The 22849-nt window shown below is 43.6% G+C and overlaps 1 protein-coding gene across 3 annotated transcripts in view; it reads right to left on the bottom strand.

Moving 5' to 3' along the window:
* Positions 1 to 22849, bottom strand: part of PIK3CB (phosphatidylinositol-4,5-bisphosphate 3-kinase catalytic subunit beta) — a 96174-nt gene that overhangs the window by 45233 nt on the left and 28092 nt on the right. For all 3 annotated transcript variants that reach the window (XM_063407810.1, XM_063407813.1, XM_063407811.1), the window contains one exon: positions 4379 to 4494. The gene's annotated coding sequence lies outside the window, so the exon portion shown is untranslated. The remainder of the gene's footprint in view (positions 1 to 4378; positions 4495 to 22849) is intronic.

The following is a 22849-nucleotide window of genomic DNA, read 5'->3' as shown; positions in this document are numbered from 1 at the left end:
AGAAAGAAGGAATATAAAGGAATGGAGGAAAACAGCAGATTAGAAAAGCACTGTCATATGAGCAACACTTCATTTGACACCTGGACCAACAGAGTCAGGGAGAGAAAAAGGAGAAAAGCTCAAAGGATAAAAAGCCCAGGCTAGTTATTCAGTATTCTGTATCAACTGGGCTGTGAGGAAACATCTGGCAGAATCACCTTTAGAAGCATTTCCAAACAGCTCTCAGATATTTTGGAAATTTTTCAATAGCAGCAGGCAGTGGGCTCTGACATGACAGGCAATGCATTTGTATAGCCTGCTCCAGGACAGAAAGGTGAGATTGAAGATTTGGGAAAAGATCTGGTGATTTCACAAGCCAGGTGAGTCCCTTTTTAGGACCCTGCACAGCACTGTTGATACTTCATGAACTAGAGGGAGTGCTGCCTTTCCCCTAACCTGGAAATAAAACTTGAGATAATTTTAGTAAGGAAGTAATACAAGAGCAGATCTTTATTTGAAGGCATTCAGGGGCAGTTATGGAAAGATCCTGTAAAAACAAACAAACAAAACATAACAGCATCAGGAGGCCAGCATCAAATGTTAGGGTATGTTGAGTTTCAGGAATAGATTAAACATTCCAATGATAGCACTTGTACTTGGATATTTTAAACAAACAAACAAAACCAAGCTTAACAAAACAGGTGAATGGAGGAGGCACAAGCGAAGGAGGAGGGCTGGACAGTCAGACTGAATGGGGAAGGAGGAGGAGCTGAACCAGAATCAAGATGTCATTTGAACCCAGGCGAGTCAGGTGTTTCCATAGAGCTGCACCAGTGCTTGTGCCAGCACAGAGAGGGTGCAGAGAGAAGCAAGAGGAGTGGCACAGTGACAATTCCTCGCAGCCTCAGGGCTGCCTGGCCACTCGACAGCTCTTAGGATCATTTAAAAAAATGTAGGCAAAACTAGAGCCTAAAGGCCTGGCTTTCTAACAGCCCAAGCTATTATTAGAACTGTTATGCAATGTCTCTGTCAAGAATCTGAAAAGATGCATAAATAATCTGTGCTTTTATTGATTTATTGTACTAAGTAAACTGTAGGGGCCCTGTCCTCCCATTGCTTAACAGAATTGCACCTGACTTCTTAACAGTCTGATAACAAAACTAGGAAATAATAAACCAGGATTAGTTCTGTTCTTGGGGATTTCCTTGCCTGTTCTACCACTCAAAGTATTTTTTTATTCCACTGTAAACACAAAGGAAAAATTTCACTTATAAGACATTTAAACATATAAATAGTTAATATTTCCTCTCCTTTGGAATTGTACAAATGGACCTAGACCATCAAATCTCACCAGCAGCTGACTATTAAGCTGACTATTAAGATGCTACATCTAGATAACATTCTACTATAAAAAAAAGTTAGAAACTGAGGTTTTCCTGTAAGTAGATACCTCTTCACACAGGGACTAAAAGATCCACCTTTTAACTATTTCTGCTGTTCTGATCAAAACCCCTAGGAAAGGGGATTATTCTCCAGCAGGGAGATTGTGTGCATCTTCAGAGGGAGGTGAACCAGTGAAATAATTAAAACCAGTTGAATATCAATGAGGAGTGAAATTTTCACCTACAAGGAGGGCACGCACACCAAAACACATGAGCAGGCTGTGCTTAAGTCTCATACAGAGATGCCATGGATGCTACAAAGTAGAAAGATGCCCTTTAATGGAAAAAACTAAATTTTCCATGCTTCATCAGGCCAGGCATTCTTCCTGATGGGGTCTGTTTCTTACATAAACTGGTCTAGACTTTTGTAGTTATTTTTCTTCCAACAGCAGCTTCAATGCCCCCATCATACAGACTCAGAGGTGGCTGCTCACAGCCATTTGTTACATGGACAGGACTGGTCAACGACTGACCGAGCACTGAAGGAAATACAACAATTCCACTGTAATGCAAAAAGTTAGATGCATTTTATGCACCTTTTACATGAAACTTATTGATAAAGAGAAGTTGAAATACAATGCCATTTGGTAGAAAAACACAATCCTAAAAATCCCTCTTGTCATGAAGCTGAGGGTAATAAAGCCAAAAGTAGCCCTGGGTATTCATCACAAGGACCAAAAATATTTAAGATTATGTAGGAATTATGGACTATGTAGCCTGAAAGGGACCTCAGGGTGTCAGCTGGTCCCAAGCTCAGCTCCAACACTGAAGTTAAAACATGTTGCTTAGGAGTCTGCACACATAATTTTGCAAGTCTCCATGGATGGAGGCTCCAGTGTCCCAGAAACGCAGCAACCCTTAGAGCCTTCAGCAGGACCTGACTGCTCCTGGGGTTACTCTTCCCCAGCAGTGAGATTCAGCATCTTCTTCTTAGACTTCACAAGAACTCCACCTGGCTTTTATGTGTGAATACAGATGCTGCTCAGACTTTAATGCTCTTAGTACTTTAATTTAAAAAATCCAATTACAAAATACCTTGTGATGATCCAAACACACACAAGTACACGCAAATGTTCAACTAAAAACAAATGGGTTGCAAAACATTTCCCACAAAAGAAAAAAAACCTGAATAAATTTTAATTTGTAACAATGGAATTACCTGAGTCTCTTAAAAAAGAGGGAGGGCAGGAAGAAACACAAGTTCACTGACTACTGAACACCTGAATAAGTTTTATGTTTGGCATAAGCCTAAATACGATGATTTAAAAATTACTAAAGCTGTCTCCAGTGGACATTCTGACATTCTTAATTTTATTTGTTTGGGGAGCTCAGTTGCAACCTTATTGTTTATCTGTTTAAGAAACTTGATTACCAAAGTCAAGAATTCACTTGTCAAACTAAGTGTGCAGGCAGCAAATAGGTTAGTTGGTTTGTTTATACTGGGCCACTGAGAACAGCTGCCTGTATTTCTACTGTGTAATCTAATAAGGCAGTAAAAGACAAATAACTCCACATAACACAGCTCCCAAAAACTTCAGGAGTCAGAATACAGAATCAGTTGTCACAAGAATGTTGCACATGAGTATTTACCAGTCACTTGACGTTTGGCCTAGATTGGGAACTGATGCAAATTTAAATGTGCTGACTAAAACTTGTAGCATTTCTTTCAACTACTTAGAGAAAGGGAACTAACACACCAACTTCTTTAAATCCACATTGAATTGAAAATTTTATAGTATTTTTTTAAGGCAGGAAATCAATCAATCTAAACATGTTATTCTGCCAGTTAAAAACACTTTGTCAAAAACACCAAGTATGAAAAGCTTTTCTTGTCTGATTAGGTTCTACTGGCATTTTTCTACCCAGATCATTACAGTCTCTACACATCCGTTTTTAAAGAAGAAGCTAAGAGGAGTCATTTCCTCTTGGTAATAAAGCAATATGCCAAAATATACTTCTTCTAAACTGACTTCTCACCCCTTTCAGTTCTAATGGCGAGATCTTTTTCAGTCCCAACCAGGCATTCAGGAGTATTTCCAGTGACTCCTGCAGAATTAGTCACACAATCATGCAGCATGAGTAAAATGCATCAGACATAGGCAGTATTTTCCCAGTTTCTAAGGAGAATATGTTTAAACATCTGACAATCTGATGCAAAGTGGCAGAAAAAATGATTTCTCATATCTCAAGCACATGAAATATACAGAAATTAAGAATTGCACTGTATCAGGATATAAATGTCTATTTATCTGGTAGCAAAAAGTGCAATCCACAGGCCTTGCCTTAGGCAAAGGCCTGTTTTATCAGAAATGAGACACACATGTCAGCCCGGAATTCAAAAAGCTGGAAGTGAACTACAAAGAGTGAAGGAAAGAGGTATCTGACATTCATAAACTGAAAACCTAAGCAAGTTTGATGAGTGATGGAATTACAATATAGAACAAATAATAGTGACAACAAAAATATTAAAGTCACTCAGAAGAGCCATGACTGGAGAGTTACAGACCAAAAAAACAAAACAAAACAAACAAACAAAAAACCAAAAACCAAAACCAAAAACAAAAACAAAAAAAAAAGAAAAGGCTTATTTTCAAATTCCCTGGAAAATACAAGCAGTGCTTTAACTTCTTCCAGCAAATAGGGGCTTATATGTAATCACATCTATGCCAGACAATTCCCTGCTCAAAACCATAGCCAGCATACACAGCAGCCAAGAGAAAAACCTGAAACCCATCTCAATTTCACAAGCTACAACTATTTCCAAGTGGGAAGATGGTTCAGTAAGAATCCATTAATCCATTAGCAGCTGACCAACTGAAATGAGTACAGTCGCCCACTTATATTTTTAATACAACTATAACGAAATTAAATACAATAAGAGTCTATAAGCATTCTGACTTTCCAAGCAAAAGACAGTAGAAAACAACCCCCAAAAACCCCAGCCTTGTAATACTTACTCCAATGAACCCTTCCTGTTTCAGTTTGACTGTGTAACGAAGATACTTTTATTAAACATTTTCTTCCTATTACTCTTGTTTTTTCACAAGATTCCACGAGATGACCTCAATGTGATCTAAAAAAAAGCAAAAAACAACATAATGTAATTGACCAAATGAGAAAATCAACAATTTGTATTTGGTTTAAAAGCTGCACCAACTTTCTGTGTAGAAATACCTAAATAATCACACTATTTTTTACCTTCAAATACTACAGCACCACATTCCCATTACACAATGAGATGAATCTTACAATTAAACGAATGCCAAATCCACAAACACTCTGCTACTAGAAAGGAAAAAAAAGGAAGTAATAATTTGAATATGCCATTTATTCTATTAAGTCTTATGATCAATAATTAATCAAAAGCATTCTTAGTTGCTACAAATATTTTCAATGTTTTGTACACTCAGTTTGAATCAGATCAGCAGATGTCCATTGTAGTTAAAGCCAAAAAAGGGAGACAGAGTTGCCTTCATTATCTTAAGTACATTTTTTCCTCTGTGCTGTAAGCTGATTTTGGTGGAGGTTGTTTGTTTGTTTGGGGAGATTTTGGTGGGTTTGAGTTAAGAGTGTAATGTCATCTGTAGTTCTACTATGCAGAAGCTGAGTTGATGACACAGGTGATCCCATATTCCTATTCATGGTTCAATGTGTGAAAGGTTCAGAAGGTCTGACCAACAAACACCCTGCAGATGTACAGGGTAAAACATCTCCACAGAGCTGAGACATCACCGTCCTTAGCTCAACCCTGCAAATCAAGCTCTCAATAAAGACCAGTAAACAAGACCTACTTGAATCCCCCCTGAGCACAAAGCAGTACTGTCAGTTTGCACTGATGTTATCTCCAGGTTTGTAGGCCAAGCCACAAAGCACAAGACGTGTAACTACACGGCACTTCCCATAAACAATTATTTTTCTAAACCACACCAAGCAGGTCCCACTGTGCTTGTGAGAACTCAACACAGTACAGTGACCAGGAGGGAGGGCGGGAGGGCTATCACTGCCCCATCCCACACAGAGCAGAGTTTCTCTGGGAATTGGCATGTAGAGCCCTCTGAAGCAACTCAGACTCTTCAGCAGCTTTGAGGGATAAATACTTACTGCTCCACGTACTTAAGCCTAAAATGAGTTAAGTTACTGTGCAAACTTTTGGTGCAAGAAGGTGTTGTCCCAAAATGGGTTCCCACTTGGTGTGCAAGAAGCCAACCCACACACACTGAGTTATTTGATTTATATACAGAGGCATGAGTTAGTCTGGAAACTTCCCAAAATTAATGTCGAGGAGCCTACAGCAGCGAATACACACAAGAAAAAAAGACGACTAGAGAAAAATGAAGACAGTATTATATGATTTGGAAAATGCAAGGAGAAAGCAACAGTATGAATCTCACTGAATCAAGGTTGAACTACCAGCCCAGAATTCATGTTTTAAAGCCATGTTAATATTTGTGCTTGTGGAAACAGAAAAAACTGAATCAAAAGCTACTGGCCAGCAGGGAGGATCTTAGGAGGGGGTGTGAAATGCATCCTACTACAGCTAAGAGGCATGGCAACAGAACTTCCACCCAAGGAAGGAATCCTGCATGACCTGTAGCCCCTCAAACAAAGGGCACAGTGTGTGACTGAACCATATCTCATGGCAGGAGCAGGATACTCTTTGACTAAAAGTTGGATATCCCAAACTTCTAGAGGTCAATGGCTAACTAGACACATGATGACAAATCAGATGGTGGGTGCCCAGAAATTACCCAGGGTCTATAAATTGTACAGCTTAAACAAACCACTGCATTGTGAATAGCTCCTGTCACAGTTCCTGTGCTCACCCCAGTTCCCTGTCCTGTTTCCCTCTTTTCTCACAGCACTTTGTATCTCTGCAGCTCAGATATCACATTGACAACAAGCTGGTCCTCTACAACCAACTGTGGGGGATCAGCCAGCCCTCCAGACCTTGAACAATTTCTAAAGTACACGAACAAAGCACCCATTGCTGTATTCAAGCATGACAAACAAACCCTTCATTAGATGATGAGGGTGTGCAGCCTTATTTTTCTCACCAACCAACCTTTCCCATTTTTCAGAGCAGCAGTGCAGGGGTTTAGAGAGGTGGTATGGACGGGCTGCAGCTCACACCACAGGCAGCCAGGACACTTTTCACATCCACACCACAAGTGGAGAATTTTCCAAAGGCTGGTTACACCCAGCAGACAGGGTACAAACTCTGCTGGCCTTTTACCAACCATGAGCAGCTGCTGAGGACTCCAGCTACATAAGAAACGTGCCAGCATCATCTTTGGGAACTGCACAAAGATCAGAAAGACTTGAAGGAACTGCCTCACAAACTGGACTCACTAGTGAGGATATCCCCACTGCACCTCTCTGGGGAACATGGGAAAAATAGAACTGGCAGCTGGACATTACAAACAGAGCCTCTCTTCTGGGTCTGCTGCATGTGAACTCAGCCAAACCACCTTGGGCCCACACCCATATGAATTCTTCTGACAGTACTCACCAGGGACCCAGCAGAAATCCTTTTCCATTCCAGCTTGCAACTTCTGCATGAGAAATCGCATTTGGCAAAATAATAATTTTCATGAATCCTTTAATTACACCCTCATTACACAGATACTGATTTTATGTAAATCATATCTTGTTTTTTCTAAAACATTAACAATCTTATGAGGCAATTCAGCAATCATAAAACTAGTGGGAATCAAAATGCCTGTGACAATACCGTAAAACTTTTTCCAGTTCTGCACCTACACTCCCTATGTCCAATGAAACACTTATGAATGTATGACCAAAAAAACAAAAAAAAACCCCAAAAAACAAACAAACAAAAAAAACCCCCAAAAAAACCCAACCAAAAAACCCCCCAAAAAAACCCAAAACAAAACTAAACTAAACTAAACAAACAAAAAAAAAATCACAAGGAAAGAAAGAGGAAAGAGCTAAAAGAAACTTTTGCCTAAAATTCCTGTGTAGTGTAATGTGGCGGTGTGTGAAATTTAGTTTATTAAGTTTGTTATATGTTCCTTTGTTCCCTCCTCATCCATGTGTACCCCTGAGGCAAGTGACGTAACTGTCAGTTTTCTGTCCGTCAGAAAGCCCGCGAGTTTTGTATTTCTCCTTGTCCCCTGGTTGGCAAAAGTTGAATATTGCACCTGTCTAATGGTCCCTATAACTCCCTCTATTGGTTGTATTGCCTTTACCCCTCCCTGACACCATCTGTATAAAAGTGTACTCAGAACCGCCCTCGGGGCAGTTGCGAGAGCAGGTGCAGGCGGGTGATATCGCGCTTGCCGCACAATAAACGCTGCTACCTCGCTGCCTTCCATCCTGCCTCTGCTTCGTCACTTTAACACCACTGCCAAAGATCTCTCATAACAAGAACCCACAGGAATCAGTATCGTCGCTTGGCGCACGAACTGATCCTCGTCCCGTGTCGCGGTGCCCGGGCTGGCCGTGCGTGGAGACGCTGAGGTCTTGAAACAGCACCGTGATATAAATTGTGGCGCCCAAGCCGTGGGGCTGAGAAGAGATCGACAGAGCTCTCAAAAGCCCACGGTAAAAGGACTGGCAGACCCCGTGCCAGGCGCGTGGTCTGAAATCGCAGTCCGTGAGCCTTGCAAGCAGCTTCGGTCGAAGCAGCTTCGTGGACTCGAGGAAGAGCTCCCGGAGCGACGGGGAGGTAGTGCCACCCTCTTCGCACTCGAGGGAAGGCGTCTCCCCCAAAAGCAGAGGTACCCCGAGATCGGTTTTTGCATCCGCCGCCCCTGCTGTTTCTGCAGAGCGGGTTTCAGTTTTGGGAAGCCGCCGTCGGCGCGAGTCCACGGAGAGGCTGGTCGCGCGACCGCCGGGATCGGAGCGCTTTTGCTCATTCGCTGGTTTTCGGTTTTTCCTGGCGCTTTTCTTTCTTTCCGTTTGTTTTCGTGATTTTTGTTTTGTGCGCGTGTGTGTGCAGCCACTCGCGTGGTGGTCGGCGGTCGCTCGGAAGGAGCGTGTCTGTGGCAGCCGCTTTTTCTTTTCGCGCTGTGCGCCGGTCGGGTTTGCAGATTTAGCGAGTGTGAAGTGCCGGTCTTTTAAAGACGCAGCGGGTTTTTTTCTTTTAAACATTTATCTTCTCGATCTCGGTTTGGGGAAAGTGCCGATTTAAGATCTAAACGGGGAAGGAGATGGGTGCCTCTTCCTCGTCGGTACAGGATGGGATTTTTAAGGTTCTAGTTGAATTTTTAGAATTTAAGAAAGCTAGGTTTTCTAAAAGTTGTGTAAAGCGATTTTCACAATGGCTCTGTGTGATCTTCCCAGAAATCTCGTGAGCACACGCTCGCAGCCCGCAGTTTTGGAGTGCTGCGGAGCAGAAATTGGCAGATCTGGCAGATGCAAAAAGCAGAGACCCACAAAAATTTGCGGCTTTAATTCTGCAGCTCAAAGCCGCCGCGGCGGAGTTCAGAGAATTTGAAAAAGAGCCATTGCGAGGACAGCTTGCCCCGGTTTGCCCTTCCCGCAGCCCCAAACCCTCTCCCCGCAAAAAAGGAATTTTAAGGAAAGTGGCAGACAAAGGTCTACCAGCCCTGGCTTTTTTCAAAATTCTTGTTCCCCCCGCCTGCGTAGTCTCGGCCGGACTGCGCAGGATGCTTCTAGGAGCCCTGGCCCGGCGACTAGAAGCCCTTCCCCCACCCCGATTTTTCCCAGTTCTAAGCCAAAAGTTTATTTTAAAGTTGCTGCGTCACAGAAGCGTCGTGGTGGTGGCTGTGGCGTCCAAGATGGCGGGGACCGTGTGGTCGGTTCACCATCCGCCGCTCCTTGTCCCCACAATCCTCTTTGTTCTCCCCACCCTTCCCCTTCACCCCACTCCCTCCTGTCCTCTACCCCACCCACCTGCCCTGCCCCCGAGCCCGCCCACAGACCCGCCTGCCAGGCGGAGCCACAGGCGGAGTCCCCAGCATGTCCCCACCCCGGAAGTCAGTCAGGTTGTTTGCTTGGTTCCCACGGTGACGCTTCCGGTTCCCACGGTCAGAACCAGGATGTCAGCAGGTTTGCTTCACTGCTGCTCCGGTGACATTCAAGCGCTCCCGGGGGGACACCAGTGACAGTCCGAATTGGCAACCTTTTTCCCAAGAGTTGATTAAGGACCTCTGTAAAGCCCACAGAGAATAAGGAAGGGAAAGCCCGTACTTCCGTGGTCTCCTTACAGCCGATCTTTCTAATGCTGCAGTTGTTCCTGCTGATTTAAAGCAGCTGTTTTCATGCTTCATGAATGTCACAGAGTTTAAACTCTGGGAAGCGGCATGGAAGCAGCTGGTGCGGGAAACACTTCCATGCCTTTTACAAACGCCAGATACCGCAGTGGATGGACAAGGGAATGCAATGTCCCTTGAGCTCCTTTGTGGTGAAGGCCAGTGGATTTCTCCTTCCACACAAACCTCACTGATTCCCTCTGCAGCCCTCACAGCAATTAGAGATCAGGCTTGCAAAGCGTTTTTTAGCCTCCAAACCCACGCTCCCATGCCACCTTATACCATGATCAAACAGAGTCCAGCTGAGCCTTCTGTAGATTTTGTGGAGAAATTGACTCATGCTATTGAAGTGCAGCTCAGGAATGAGAGTGCAAGGGATCAGATTTTAGAAGAAATCGCATTTATTAATGCAAATGATTTGTGTCGTTCAGCAATTTTAAGTCTTCCTCCAGATCCACCCCACACACTTCATTCCATGCTCCAAGTGTGTCAGATCAAAGTCCCTTTCCTCAGCCGTGGGACTCAGCCTCGAACAGCTCTGGCATCTTCTCTCCCGCGACCTCCACATGTGGCTCAAGCGTTCCCTGCAGGCCAGATGCAGCACAAGCCTTTCCAACGCCGCTCGTCCTTCCGTGGCAAGCAGCAACAGCAGTGCTACTTCTGCAGAGAAGAAGGACACTGGGCTGCCTCCTGTCCTCACAAACACCAAGGACAGATGACAACGCCTCGAACACCTGGGACTCCTCCACCTTTTCAGCAACAGCCAAAAAACTAAAAAGGGAGCGCGGGTCCACCCAGCGCGAGGACTCTAATCGGGTGGACTGGGTAGGGTAGTCAAAAGGGGGTCAACCAATTTGTGAAAACACACCGGACTGTAGACTTCTCTCTCCTGAATTTGAACTTGCAAAACCAATTTTAACAACTAATTCTCTCTATGAACCTTACAGGTTGCAGATCACAGAGCCTCTGATTCTAAGTGACCACGACTGGCATTTTGTTACCGTAGATCCTTGCATTGTCAGCGACTGGCCATTGGTAGAGTGCAGTAAGTACAACATCATTGGGGATTGCAAACACACTCCGCAAGAGGTTGAAGTTCTTCCTGGGTGACTTGTTAACTGTCCCAAGTGCCTCATCCTCTGGCTGTGTTGCATTCACCCACCCACATTCTTGCCAAAAGGGCAGATAATTGCACAGGCCATCCCATTCGGGTGCTTTGGCCTCCAGAAAAACACAGTCACAGTTAACACAGTACACAAAGTAACAACACAGAAACCCAGGGTGAAGTGTACATTCATATTGGGTGGGGAATCCTTTGATAAAATTCTCCTTTTTGACACAGGATCAGACTTAACTCTCGTCCCAATCAAAGATTGGCCGACGCACTGGCCACTGGAGGACGTGGCAGGTCACGTCCAAGGTGTGGGAGGCCTTCAATTGGCACGGCAATCTAAGAGCATGGTGAAAGTAAGGGGACCAAATGGACAATTGGCATCTGTACGTCCTTTTGTTTTAGATTATGAGGAGCCACTGCTTGGTAGAGACCTCATGGCCCAGTGGGGAGTCACAATTAGCATTCCTGAACCTCCACAAAATTTTTGGGCAGCGGCCGCTGAGAAGCGCCACATCCAAAAACTGAATTGGAAAACTGATAACCCAGTCTGGGTGGAACAGTGGCCGCTGTCAAAGGAGAAATTACAGGCGCTTCAAGAGCTTGTAGAAGAGCAATTGAAAAAGGGTCACATCGAGAAGACTAATTCTCCTTGGAATTCACCTGTCTTTGTCATTCGGAAAGCTGACAAGACATGATGGCGGCTCCTTCATGACCTCCGCCAAATTAATAATGTTATCGAAGATATGGGGTCTCTCCAACCAGGAATGCCCTCCCCAACCATGCTCCCTCGAGATTGGAATCTGGCAGTCATTGACATAAAAGATTGTTTCTTCCAAATTCCCCTACACCCTGACGATGCTCCACGTTTTGCCTTTTCGGTTCCTTCCATCAACCGAGCGGCCCCAAGGAAACGATATCACTGGCGTGTGCTTCCACAAGGTCTGAAAGTCTCTCCAGTCCTGTGTCAGCAGTTTGTCGCTTCCTTGTTGTCCCCTGTGAGAGCAGCCACGGAGGAAGTTATCATCCATCACTATATGGATGATATACTTGTGTGTGCCTGACAGATGATGCACTGACCCACACACTTGGCCTTGTAACAGATTCGTTAGTTGCTGCAGGTTTTGAGCTGCAGGCAAACAAGATTCAGAAGATGCCACCCTGGAAGTACCTGGGCTTGGAAATAGGTAAGCGGACCATTGTGCCGCAGAAATTGGAGATCAGGACAAAAGTCCAGACCCTTGCTGATGCCCACCAACTCTGTGGTGCTTTGAATTGGGTAAGGCCCTGGCTAGGTCTGACTACTGAGGACCTAGCCCCTCTTTTCAATCTTTTGAAATGGGGAGAGGAGCTGAGTTCTCCTAGGGTACTTACTCCAGAGGCAAAAACAGTACTTGAAAAGGTTCAAAATGCAATGTCTTCCAGACAGGCACACAGATGTGACCCAGACCTGCCTTTCCGTTTCATCATCCTAGGAAAGCTGCCGCATCTGTATGGCATCATTTTTCAGTGGGACCAGTCTGCAAAAACACCTAGACAAGGTAACAAGGGCCAAGGCGGTAGAGATCCTCTGCTGATTATAGAGTGGGTCTTTCTCAGCCACCAGCGGCCCAAAAGAATGACACAGCCACAGGAGCTCATGGCTGAGCTCATCCGCAAAGCGAGAGTGCGGATGAAAGATCTGGCCGGTTGTGACTCTGAGTGCATTCACATGTCAATTGGCTTGAAAATGGGCCAAATGACAACATCCATGTTAGAACACCTGCTTCAAGAGAATGAAGCATTGCAATTCGCCCTAGATTCCTTTACAGGCCAAATTTCAATTCATCGGCCGGCCCACAAATTGTTCAATTCAGAAACAGCATTCACATTGGCAATGCAAAGTATTCAGAGCAGAAAGCCCCTCAAAGCTCTGACAGTTTTCACAGACGCGTCTGGGGCTTCTCACAAGTCAGTTCTGACTTGGGAGAATCCTGAAACTCAGCAGTGGGAAGAAGATGTTCAGGAGGTGATGGGATCACCTCAGATTGCTGAGTTGGCCGCAGTCACTAGAGCCTTCGAGAGGTTTCCCGAATCATTCAATTTAGTTACTGACTCCACATACGTGGCGGGGGTGGTATCTAGGGCAGATCAGGCCATCTTACAAGAGGTGTCCAACACCACTCTGTATGAGCTGCTCTTGAAGCTTGTAAAGCTTGTCTCCCACCGAGAGCATCCATTTTATGTGATGCACACGAGATCACACACTGATTTGCCAGGGTTTATTGCTGAGGGTAACAGGAGAGCTGACGCCCTCGCTGCTCCTGCAGCAATAGCCCCATTGCCAAACATATTTGAACAGGCAAAGCTCAGTCATCAGCTTTTCCACCAGAACGTGCCAAGCCTGGTCAGACGTTTCCACCTCACACGTAAGCAGGCCAAGGCAATTGTTGGCTCATGTCCATCGTGTCAGTCCCGCACCGTGCCCACACTGCATGCTGGAGTCAATCCTCACGGGCTTCAAAGCTGCGAGCTCTGGCAAACAGACATCACACACATTGCAGAATTTGGAAGACAGAAATATGTTCATGTATCTGTAGATACTTTCTCAGGTGCAGTTTACGCCTCTGCGCACACAGGAGAGAAGGCACAGGATGTCATTAAACACCTCATCCAGGCATTCTCCTTTATGGGTATCCCCAAAGGTCTCAAAACTGACAATGGCCCAGCGTGCAAGTCAGGTGAGTTCTGCAGCTTCCTGCAGCAATGGGGAGTGGAGCACAAAACAGGCATCCCACACTCCCCCACAGGCCAAGTGATTGTGGAACGGACCCATCAGGAAATCAAAAGGGTCCTTGCACAACAACAGCAGGCACTGAAGGTTGAGCCTCCCTCTATCCGTTTAGCCAGGGCACTGTACATGATCAATTTTCTTAACTGCAGTTTTTAGGTGTTTAACCCACCAGTTGTGAGACACTTTGGATCAAGTTCTGATTTCCAACAAAAAGAAAAGCCAGCAGTCCTGCTCAAGTCTCCTGAGAGCGGACAGGTAGAAGGCCCATATGACCTGGTGACCTGGGGACGAGGGTATGCCTGCGTCTCCACGCCCACTGGGCTCAGATGGGTCCCTGCAAAATGGGTGAAGCCTTTTAGGAAAAAGCAGGGGGAGAGAAGGGAAAATGTACCGCAAGTCGCTTCTGTGGCACTGCGCCGCAAAAGGCGAAATTGCACCTGGCTGACCCTGCCCATTCTCTGGGAATGGGAGGACCCCTCACCGTTTTCTTATTTTCAACCATCATACTAATTATTATGTGTTTTAAAGTCTGTTTTTCAGTTTTAGTGTGAAAGATCCAACCCAGACCAGGGAATGTCCACCACCATGGCACATTTCCTGTCAATGATTCTTCTCCTCACCACCCTCCTGGCTGCCCATCACACCAGAATCATCCCTCAGACCGAGGCAAACGTCTGGGCCACCCTCGCTACACCTACAGGCCAAGACCACATTCACCTCAGCAAAACCTCAGCCGCAGCCACAACTGAGGACATCAAAGAAGCCATCAAAAAAAATGAGGGACTTGGTGAGCGAAATCAAAGAAGAGACATCAGACTGGTCCATCGACCTTTTTAAGAACTTGGGACTCTCGGGTTGGTCTGGATCCATTTTGAAAACCTGTTTGTTTGTATTATTTGTAATTATAATTGCTTTAGTTGGGATATGTTCTATTAGAAAGATGATTCCTAAGTTTATATCTGGTGATACATCTCCCCCAAAGCTGGCTGTGAACCGTGTCTCCATGGCAACTGTTCCTGAAGAAATTGAATTGGATAACTTAGAAAAGTCCTGGGAGGACAAGAGCCTCTATGAGGAGCAGTGGTCGTCCGTGCAGTCAGGGTTCAGAGACAGCTTTTCTGAGTCTGAACAGTAGCCTCCTCCATGCCAGGTTTGTTCATCTTATTAAAAGAAAAAGGGGGAGATGTGGCGGTGTGTGAAATTTAGTTTATTAAGTTTGTTATATGTTCCTTTGCTCCCTCCTCATCCATGTGTACCCCTGAGGCAAGTGACGTAACTGTCAGTTTTCTGTCCGTCAGAAAGCCCGCGAGTTTTGTATTTCTCCCTGTCCCCTGGTTGGCAAAAGTTGAATATTGCACCTGTCTAACGGTCCCTAGAACTCCCTCTATTGGTTGTATTGCCTTTACCCCTCCCTGACACCATCTGTATAAAGGTGTACGCAGAACCGCCCTTGGGGCAGTTGCGAGAGCAGGTGCAGGCGGGTGATATCGCGCTTGCCGCACAATAAACGCTGCTACCTCGCTGCCTCCCACCCTGCCTCTGCTTCGTCACTTTAACACCACTGCCAAAGATCTCTCATAACAAGAACCCACAGGAATCAGTATCGTCGCTTGGCGCACGAACTGATCCTCGTCCCGTGTCGCGATGCCCGGGCTGGCCGTGCGTGGAGACGCTGAGGTCTCGAAACAGCACCGTGATAGTGTAATATTCAAGAAAACAATCACAAGCCAAGGAAATAGGCCACTCACAAAGACAGAGAATAAAAAAATAGAAAAGAAAAACAATTCATTAATAAACAATGTAAGACGCCACATAGAAATTACTGGGCTAATTGTAGTCTTATTGTCTTCTGCTGAATAACAATTCCTAGGCCCATCAGACAAGCTGCTGCTCTGTCAGTTCTTCCAGAGTACACAAAAATTCCACTTGTCAAGAGGATGCTCCAGGTTCACTTCAGGATAAGAAACTCTGAATGGGTTGAATGACAAAATAGAATAGTTTCTTGCATATCTTCTCTGTAATTAAACCTCTTACTCTGGAAGAAAGCACTAAGGTGACATCTGGATTGCACTAGCAGATGTTCTGGACAGTGATACACACAGAAGAACAAAGCTGGGGCATTTTAGAGCCTTTGGTTCTCAGCTTTGGTCATCTCAAAGCTGAGTTGAGCATTGCATGCTCTCAGTAGTGCTGAAGATTGGACAACTGAATATCAAACTGAATTAGCTGCTGTAGCGATGAAGAAAGTCATAATTTTACCAAGTCAGAGACAAAAAAAGTATGAAGCATCAGTAAGTACACCAAATATCTTCAACTTAAAAAAATACTGAAACATGTAAAGGAACTCAGTCCTCCTCAGTCTTAAGTGCCAGCAATAACAGGCACAAAATTCTTCAAGAACATTCACTGCCATAATAACTAAGCCATCACAACTCAAATCCAGGAACTAAAACAGTGAGCAAAAGAGAAGCTCACCACAATGTACATTTGCCTAAACGACAGCAACTTCCAGCTTCTACACTCTGCACACCTGAGCGCACAGGCTGAAAATGCAGGTTAAAGCCTAGATCTGAAAGAGGTATTTCTGATGTATTTCCTAGAGTTGTGTGCCAGCTGACCCAGACAGCAGAGCTCTACACAAGCACTGTCCTAACAATGCAATGCCCAGGGTCTCTTCAGCAGCACAGATCAGCTTTGACCTTTTAAAGGTGGCACTTATTTCTGCAGTAACATCAAGAGACAAATACCTTACTGACAATGGACAGCACACTGTTACACACAGGACAGCATTATTCCTTGTGTTCTACTTTCCCAGGTGTTGGTGCTTGGTCAGAAACCAGTAATATTCCTTAAAAAGCCTCAGACTTCTCTGAAACGAGAAACCTACCTATCTTGTACAAAATCTTTTAACCAAAACTGAACAGGCATAGGGCTGCAAGTTCCCATTACACAAGAACAGCCACAGAAAAAGAAAAAAAACAAGGCAGAGACAGAAATTGCAGAACACCAAATGAGTTCAAAACAGACATCAATGTCAGAACTGTAAATCAGTTTACATCCTTTCTTATTCCTGAAGACGAGCACTTAGCATTTTCCAGTATTATTCTTTAAGTTAAACAGATAACAGTTAAAAACATGATTTGAAGCTAGATTCAGTTATATCTTTATCAAGCAGAACTCCATACCATAATTAAATTTACCCAGTGGGTGACAGAGGCAGGAGCCCCATCTCCCAGGACAATGAATCACAGTTGTTCACTCTTCCCAGAGCTCTGCCTCACTGAGCCCCGGCTCACCTCTGTGAAATTCCCTGCAGTGCCCAACGGGCTTGCTTAAAACAAACTTCTACTCACACAAGCACACACTAATACCCTTTACAATGAATCGGTTTTTTACTTGCTTACACATGCTGCTGAGTTCTCTTTCAGTTTAGAACTGCAAGACAATATCAAAAAGATCTTGCAAGTTTTCACCAAGCCTTTATTTTGAATGTAGTGATTTTTTTAACAGGGTGTCAGTTACTGGCATTTGAATTTATCTGGGAGGGGGGTACGGTGTGTCCCTCCTTCACAGAGATGTATCCTCCCTGCTGGTGCTCAAGGTTCAGTAACCCTCCAACTAATTGTATATTAAATATCCAATTTGTGAGGATTTGCCTCACAAATCCAATCTGAATCTGATTGGATTTGTGAGGCAAGTAAACTTTTCTCCTTACAATAAAATCAAACTTAGGAGCAAAAGACTGTCAGCACTTACTGGCATTGAAAAATTAAGGACTTTCCATTAAAGCACCAAGAAACAGATAATTCCAGATGGGAAGGAATCATCTGCACTATTTAGGATCAACAAATAGAAACTTAAACAAAAATAATTCATTTTTATTTCCCCAGAATGTTTCAATTGTTTTTTGTTTTTTTCTTTCCTGCTCTGTCACCTTCAAAAGAAATGCCTGTGGGCAAAGCAGAAGGGAAACACATCACTGTTAAGGAAGCTTAACAAAAAGAGGCTCCCAGACAGCAAATTTTCCTCTCACACTCTGCCAGGCAGCCAGTCATTCCCTGACCTGAGGGCAGCGTGCTGAGATGGAGACTGGCAAAGGCTCTGCTGAGGGAGACCCTGCAGTGCCCTCAGCACTCAGGGCTGGCTGCCAGTGCTGATCACTTCTAATGAAAGTGCAGCATAAGAAAACATCCTAGGAGAGGCTCTGGGCTGGAGGATGTACCCTGTCTGGTACTCTACAGTTCAAAAAGCACAAAGTTCAAGGCTGAGTGTGACCGTTTTATAAAAACAGCAGCGTTTTTATGATCTCAGATGACTCACAAACAAGTGCTTAGATCTGCTTTCTACTGCTCCACAAACACGGAGTCAAGCGAGCAACGCTTTCCAGCTCATTTCCAGTTCCGATCCAGCACAGGGCACGAGTGATTGCCCAGCTGGCTCAGCAGCTCCAGAGCAGGGGACAAAGCCCTGAATGGGTCAGGCTGAACAGACTCATCCATAGGAAAACGGGACTCCTCCCAGGGCCCACAGATCACTTTCGTCTCCACGCCAGCGTTGCAGCTTTTCTAACTCTGGTTCGCTCCCTGTGGCTGACAGCAGTGAAGAATGGAAGCTGTGGTCACAGAGCAGTGCTCCTCTTCCCAGAAATCCTCACCTACACGTGAAGGCCCAAAGGCTTGAGCTGAGCCAGCCTAACCACTGAGCAGCACTTTAGGCAGGTGCAAACAAACCCAGCACAAACCTGTGACACCTACAGAGACATTTGCAGGAGTCAGTGAACCCCCAACCAGCCTGTCTGTCATCCCTGCGCACCCTCAGCAGCCCTGCCACCCAAATTCAGCCTCCACATCCTAAAACAGGCCACAAGCAGTAATAAAGTATTTGATTCTGCATGGATTTTAATTACATCTAAAGCAGTATTTGAGGACAGAAGTCTCGGGGACAAGGGCAGAGGCATTAATTGCCAGAACAGCAATTCCTGTACCTGTTTCTTTGGTCTTCTGTCACAACACAATTACATCCCATACTTTTGTTTATTAAGCTGCTCCTGAATCTAGAGTTAACTACTGGGCAGAACACAAGGACTTGCTCTTGAACAAAATTACCCCCGCACCATCACTTTAATAAAGAAATCTTGTCTTTGTTTAATGAGACATTATCAGCCATTCTAAAGTTTATGATGTCCTTTTTCATGATTTCTGATTGCCTTAAACTCTGAAGGCCCAAGTTGCATAAGGACTGACGAAGCATTTCCTCTGAATTCAGGAACACCTGAACATGGCCCTTACTGCTGATGCATTTTCTACTCACTGGTGTGTCATAGATACAAAAACACTGAAAAACCCCTCTGGTTCCACCCAAAAGTTACTACATGAATAAATATTTACCTGCACTTTAAACAGAAAAACTGAGTGTTCATCCTGTTTCTGTGAAGATCACATCACGATTACTGAGTCACTTGAAATGTTATCAGTAGCACTACTTGTGATTTCTGTTTGTTGTGACCTGCGTAGTCTGTTTTCTTCACTACTTTCATGTCTCCATGTTTCACTTCCCAATTACATTCCGTGAAATGCCTAATACGGTGAAACTATGCAAATTTACTTCTACTTAGTTCTCAAATTCTGCTTTTTGTTGTGCTCATATTTGAATTTATATAAATGAGAACACAGTTAAAAAGCAAGACTGAACATTTTTTTCAGTAATTAATTATTATGAGCCACTTTGTGAAGGTACTGCCCACCCTGCTCCAGTTATCACTTGAAAGGCTTTGCTCTTTATGATTAAAATAAACTCTCAAGTGTGGACTGCAAGACACTGAACCAACACAGAAATACCTAAGTGTATTTTACAGACATGCTTCTGCAGTCCAACTTGCTGTTTGATTCCAAATATTACCACATAATACATAATAACAGCATTCCATTAGTAACAACATGTATACAGTAAATACTATCTGAAACTAGAAGTAATCACTAAGAATAGTTCCTGTGCTGAAGAAGGAAAAATGTAAGCATCTAATAAATGCAGTTTACCTCCAGCTATATCTAACACTCAAAAGCAAATCTATTAAGCGCTTTCAGATAATAAAAGTGTGCATTTTAATCTGCTCCTGCTCCCCACTCCCTCCTCTTTTAGGTAGTGAGGCCTCATAGAAAAAAAAATTAAAATATGAAGCATAATTTCTGCATTACAATCTATAATACTACATCACTGAAAAACTCCAAATCTGAATTAATCCCAGGCTGAAGCAAGGGAGTGCTTGGTTTCAAAAACAAACAAAACCCTAAACCCACCAAAACCAAAAACACACACACAAAAGAAACCAAAAACACTCCACAAAAACAACACCACCCAGAAAAAAACAACCAAACAAACACGAAAGACAATCCTGCTGTTGTCAAACCAACAGTTTAAATATGAATTTGGATCCAAAAGTCAGATTTGAATAGTATTCACAGATTTACACTGCCTTTGGTCATAGCACCTAAAATTACAGAATACTTGCTCTAAGAACAAACTGACCAGCCCAAATCCTTCTATTTTCCTCAGCTGCAGTGCTCAGCTCGGTAATTCAGGCTAAACTGCACTTTCTTGGTTAAAGAGAGGTTTCAGTCCATTCATCTGTTCCACAGGCTTATTCCTGAGAGAAGCCAAAGCGTTTTGTGGTGTCAGGAGCCCTGCAGAGAGAAATGCCCTTCCATGTTCTGAGAAGGAGCAGAGCCTGAGCAGTGTGGAGCCCCAGAAATGACACATCCCTGACATTTTCAGATGCAGGGTGTGCAAGCACGGAGGAGAGGCAGCAGATACATTACGGTCAATGGATTTATCCTCCTGCTGTTACTCAATACTGACACCAGTATTTACACCATTTTCTGGCAACAGGCATAAAAAACCCATCCTCAGCCTGAAAAATGAACATGAGCTCCCCCTTTTCCCAGAGGTGATCACTGGAGACTCTTTTGACACCTTCAGTGCATTCTGCACCCCAGCCTGTTGCCAGCTCCAAACTGCAGGAGCAGTAGGACACAAGGGATGCAAGCCTGGGCACACCGAAGAGCTGCCACAGCAGCAGCAGCATCTGTATTTAAGAAAGCAATTATTAAAATATGACAAAAATCAGACACCAAAAAAGTGACTCTTGCAACTGAAAGCAAAGGTTTTTCAGTTTTCACACAAACAGTGATGGCTTGACCAAGACAGAAATTCCTCAACACCATACTTGACAGCAGAAGAGTGATTTTCCAAGGAAAAGCTCAAAAAATATTTTCCTAAACTCCTTTCAAATTTTCTCCCAAGATAAGTGAGAAAGAAAACAAAGCCTCTCTAAAATCCTATTTTACTTCTCACCAATACTTTGCAAGAAAAAAGTACATCACAGAACAACAAAGTTTAACAACAAACCATTTCATTTGCCACCACACCTCAATAATTTTTTTTTTTTGAGCTTAACTGGTCTGTTAATCACCAAAATGTAGATGTTTGAACCGAAGGTTTCACGAATGCTGCCATTTCTGAAGAACCCTTCTTGTATAAGGGGTCTAACCACTACCTCTTTTTGAAGAAAATTGTAATTACATAGGTAGAAACCCTTTATTACTGCACAAATAGAGCTAAAAACCACTTAAAAAGTAGCGTGCTACTTTCCTGGCCAACAAGTCCCAGTTAAATCAACAATGAAGAAGCAACTTAGGGCACCAAAAGAGTGGAAAAGTTTCACAGAAATTGGTACATATTGTCTGGTTCTTTCAAGCTTTATCAGCACAGCACAGGGCTTGTATCTCTCATCCTCCTGAGGCAATAACCCCAGGAATTCACCTCCAAGCAGTGATACACCAGGATTTTCAACACTGGCAAGTAGTGATGGGAAGACAAAAGGAGCCACCAAATACTGAAGGCCTCTATAGATCCTGTAGTTGCACACATGGAGGTTGCAAGTTATCAAACCAGAAATAAATCTGAAAATTCAGCCGTGGTTTGTGAAATTCATGTTAAAAAGAAAGTAACTTGAGGGTACTAAAGTGATGAGTTGCAAAGATAGACTAAGGCAAGAATTGCTCTGCCTTCTCATAAAATTACCTAGAAGTTAACTGGAACAGAAATAACTCAGAGAAAACAGCTATAAATAGAAAGGGGTTAATCATTCAAATTTCTATTCCCATGACAAGAATACACTAAAGACTAACTTTTTAATCTTATGATACAATGCTTTAAAAATACTTTAGCTGCTGCATTACAATCTGTCTTTACCTACTTTTTAAGAATAATTTCTCCTTTATTTTTTTAAATGCAATAAAGGAGATTTTCTTTTGACAGAAACATTTTCACTGACAGTCACCAAAGCGAGCCGGTGCTTCAGCTGGAACAATTATATGTAGTCACTTCAACGGATCTTTTTTTTAATGGGGCCACTTAAAAATACATTTATCTTTTCTCCAAGCTAATATAAAACACATAAAACTTATTTGTCATCGATTTCAACTACCAGGGCTACTACAAAGTATTTTTCAATTAAGTGATTGCATTTATCCTAAAGCAACAGAGAAACTTAGAATCATTAAGGCTGGAAAAGGCCTCTAAGACGATCGAGTCCAGCTGTTCTCCCAGCACTGCCAAGCCCATCACTAAGGCCTATCCCTAAGCATCACATCCATTATATTTGTTCAAGGACATTCACTCAAGTTTACCATGCAAAGACACCAAAGAAAGAAAACTGCCTCACCCTCGATGCACAGATAAAAACACACCAGGATAACCCAATGTCTCTGAACTCACACAGAGCCTGTGACACACTTGGAAATAGAACCTAATTATTACAAATCCCCAGCCACTGCTTTACTCACAGTATTTCTCACCCAAGTAAATTAATGTTCAAGCCTTTTAAGTTAAACCAAATGGAGTACAGGAAATAATACACAGTGAGAAGTTCTCTACTTTCAAAACGTAGAAACTGATAAGGACTTTTCTCATTTCGTGACAAAATGCAAGTTGACTATAAAATGAGTTGTAATACAGCACATACACAGTGACAGAAATTAGGACAGCACCCAATATATGTATTCAGCTTTGAAAGATACAGAACTGTTGCAGATCTCCTTTGACTACTCATTACAAGAAATTGTGAGCAAAAAACTTGATTGTCTTAACATTCATTCCAACTTTTTAGGTTACATCCTCACGTTCTTGCCAAACTTGCATTTATTGAAGAACTCTACTAAATACCCTTCCCCTTTATGGAGAACTTTTCTGCTCTTCCCTCTCACTGCAAGTCTTCATGCACCAGATTTATTTACAGCACCCAGAGGAA

Source organism: Prinia subflava, chromosome 11 (assembly GCF_021018805.1).
Source record: "Prinia subflava isolate CZ2003 ecotype Zambia chromosome 11, Cam_Psub_1.2, whole genome shotgun sequence".
Classification (NCBI taxonomy): Eukaryota; Metazoa; Chordata; class Aves; order Passeriformes; family Cisticolidae; genus Prinia; species Prinia subflava.
Note: the sequence above shows the minus strand (reverse complement) of the source record. Positions and strands in the feature narration are given on the sequence as shown.